Source organism: Paralichthys olivaceus, chromosome 11, assembly GCF_024713975.1.
Source record: "Paralichthys olivaceus isolate ysfri-2021 chromosome 11, ASM2471397v2, whole genome shotgun sequence".
In the NCBI taxonomy this organism is placed as follows: Eukaryota; Metazoa; Chordata; class Actinopteri; order Pleuronectiformes; family Paralichthyidae; genus Paralichthys; species Paralichthys olivaceus.
This window is the reverse complement of record NC_091103.1, coordinates 838,883-842,500: the sequence shown is the minus strand read 5'-3', so window position 1 is coordinate 842,500 and position 3,618 is coordinate 838,883. Positions and strand designations below refer to the sequence as shown.

At 44.5% G+C, this 3,618-nt stretch overlaps 1 long non-coding RNA gene across 1 annotated transcript in view; it reads right to left on the bottom strand.

Moving 5' to 3' along the window:
* Positions 1 to 620, bottom strand: part of LOC138412082 (uncharacterized) — a 1,196-nt gene extending 576 nt beyond the window's left edge. Inside the window, exon 1 of the long non-coding RNA XR_011244589.1 lies at positions 322 to 620. This is a non-coding gene — a long non-coding RNA (uncharacterized lncRNA). The remainder of the gene's footprint in view (positions 1 to 321) is intronic.
* Positions 621 to 3,618: the final 2,998 nt, after the last annotated feature.

Sequence of the window (3,618 nt, the reverse complement as noted above, 5' to 3'; positions counted from 1 at the left end):
TTAATGACACAGGAAGTTTGTGTGAATGGAATCTGATGAGACGACAAAAAAAGCAACTGCTTTGCTTCGTGAGTTGAGGGAATCAAACCCAGAACTACGTGTATTTGATTTCAGAAAATCGTGTTTAGAGTTGAATGACATTTAAACCGAGTGTGTTTCGTTTGTCCAGCCTGAGCTACTGTAAAAAACACGACAGCCTCTGTGGAGAGGAGCTGCTCCTGATGTGAAAGTATGTAAATATAAAGTATTCAAATATAAAATACTTATATATTGAGTATGTAAATATAAAGTATTCAAATTCGTCAGACGCCGCCTACGAACCAATCAGAGTCAACTGCAGGTAGACGACGCCCACGTAGGTGATGATGACCGGACGTTCGTCAGACAGAATTCTTTCGTCCCTGAATTACAAAGTGAAACTAAAACTATCAGATGAAACATAAACGAACGTGAAGCTTCAGACTCCAGAGGAAACGTCTCAGAGAACCAGAGGTGATTTCAGGATTATCAACAAAAGACACGTTGGAGTTCTGTTGAGCGTCGTCAGTGAAACAGATCAATTAATCACAGTCATGTCGTCGACTGACGGACGAGCACAATGAGCCACTGTGAGAAAAGAGGAAGAGGAAGAGGAAGAGCGGGGTTATTGTGTCAAAGGCTGATAAAGATCTGCTGCCACCGACCGGGGGCTTTTCCCAGAGAGTGTGTGTGTGTGTGCGTTAAGACGGCTCCTCTTCTTCATCCTGAGACATTTGTGTTCTTCCAGTTTCACGTCCGTCACGTGTTAGAAACCTCAGAGACACGCCCACTCGCTCACTGAGAAGGTTCCAGATGTTTTGCAGGAAAAGCTCCAGATAAAGTCTAGAGCAACTGACTCAGACATTCGTGTTCACAGACCTCCAGAACACGAGAGGAACACGTGAGGAACAAGTGAAGAACACGTGAGGATCATGTGAGGAACACGAGAGGAACACGACAGGAACAAGACAGGAACAGGTGAGGAACACGTGAGGAACACGTGATGAACACAAGAGGAACACGTGAGGAACATGAGGAACACGAGAGAAACACGAGAGGAACACATGAGGAACACGACAGGAACAAGACAGGAACACGTGAGGAACAGGTGAGGAACAGGTGAGGAACACGTGAGGAACACGTGAGGAACACGTGAGGAACACGAGAGGAACCAGTTTGGCCTGAAGGCAGCTTGTGTTCGTCTCGTAGATTTTCTTCAGGTAATGAATGATGTCATTCTTTGAGTTTCCGTGTTCGTCCTGTCACAAAGTGAACGAGGCTCCGTGACGATGACATCACCGTCATGTTAAAGTTTCTGATGATTGAAGGACATGACAGACACACACACACACAGACACACACACACAGACACACACACACAGACACACACACACACACACAGTTTGACTCTTTCATTTAAATGAACTGAGTTAATTTCACTTTCGTCCCCTGGAGACGGAAGGTCCATTGTTTGAATTGTGCTGAAGTTGATCCGTTTCTTCAAGTGTTTCCTGATGTTCTTAATGTTTCTGTTGTTGCCACAGGAAGACTTCTCTGATTCATTCAGTCTGGCTGACCTCAGAGCAGTCCAACTTATCTGGTGGACAGATTGTGTGGCTTTGTTTCCTGTCAGACGGCAGCTGATGTCCACTGCTCTTAATTTCTCTAACGTCATTTTGCTGAAACAGATCCGTCGATGTCCCTAAATCTTTCACCGAGGAGCTGATTCATCCGACTTTTAACGAAGACGTAACTGAACCTCACATCTGCTCTAAGTATTGTCACAATCACAGTGTTGTCTCACGAGAAGAGGACATGGTGTCTCTCAGGTGAACGAACAGAAGAGAGGGGGAGGAGTTCAGAAGGGGACAGTTGGTTTGGTCCTCTGCTCACGCTCAAACGGGAGGAGACACAGAACTCACTGGAGGGATGACATCTGTCCTCGGGATCCCCCAGGAAGAGCTGGAGTGTGGCTGGGGAGACGTCTGGATGACCTACTTGGCTGCTCCCTCTGAGCCTGCAGGAGTGGAAGACGATGGACGGATGGATTTAGATTTAAATGAAACATTTTACAACGATTCTACTTTTAAGACTTTTGAGGGGAACTGCAGAAAAATACCAAAGCTGACAGACACTGACACGAGGACGTTACGTGTCTCATGTTCTCATGAGGATTTCTGCATTAGTTCTTTAGAAAGTCACAAAAGGTTTGAAGATTGGCAGCAGATTTCTGTATCGCCTTTAAATTATAACGCACACAAGTGGTTCACTGAGACTCGGCAGGGACGAGACGACTTCAGCAAATCAATGAGCTTCACTCTCAAACTTGAGTTTTCTCTGAATCTCAAAACTCCCCTGATGACTGAGTTTGTTCAGAGTAAAAGAACAACTAGTACTTACCGCACACAGATCCAGAGGAGTCACACATGGAACCATGTGTACGGTGAAGTTCAGGAAACCCTGTAAACAGGAAGTGGATTCACGCTGCAGCGTTGTTGTAATTAAACAGCTGCTGTGGTTGAAACTTTTAAAGACGAATGAAACCAAACTGAAGAGGAACAAACTGAAAAGTCCCACGAAGCGTTGGTCTCTGTTTCCATCTGCAGGTGTTTCATCACTGAGCAGTTGCCATGGAAACATCATGATGGCATTGCATCAGCACCTTCAGGCGCAGTACTCCATGGTACTACAGTAATACAGTACTCCATGGTACTACAGTAATACAGTACTCCATGGTACTACAGTAATACAGTACTCCATGGTACTACAATAATACAGTACTCCATGGTACTACAGTAATACAGTACTCCATGGTACTACAGTAATACAGTACTCCATGGTACTACAGTAATACAGTACTCCATGGTACTACAGTAGTACAATACTCCACAGTAGTTCAAATGCACCAAAGAACGTCCTGGTGGTTCAAACATTACATCGTCAGAGGTGAAGACTGCAGCTTCTTCCTCTTCTTCTGCTTCTTCTTCTATGGTTTAATGTGTCTCTACTTCCTGTGATCGGTCCAAAAGTCCAAACTGTCCAACAGAACCAGGTTCAGTTTGATCCAGACCCAGAACTCCTCTTCTGGTCTGAGGAACCGTTCACACCTGATGTTCAGCTTCAGACTGAAGTGACGAGTCTGAAGCTCTGAAACAAACCAGGTGAGGACGAGTTGTTTATCGTCTCGGTGGTTTTCATGTCCTCGTTTGAAAACCTGGGACGCACAGAAAATAAGAATAAACTTCACAAAGCCTTTCGTTTACTGAATGTTTCATAGAATCAATGTGAGAATCAAAAGTGACGGTTAAACAGTTCAACATATAACAGGTCAACTTCCAACTGTTCGCATGTAAACAGAAGATTCTTTGTACACGCTCCATGTAAACAAGCAACGTCGTCTCCATTAATATCTTTAATGTTTCCACACAACCAAACTGTAAAATGTGTTTTATAGGAAACAATCTCCAGCTGGATCATGTTGAGAGGCAACATTCTTTTTGAATAAATGAAGCGCTCCGTTGATTAATGACTGGAGGCGCCAAGAGGTTGTTGGGGTGAATGTCGGACATACAACACGCGTGACCGGTACATCCAGAGTCT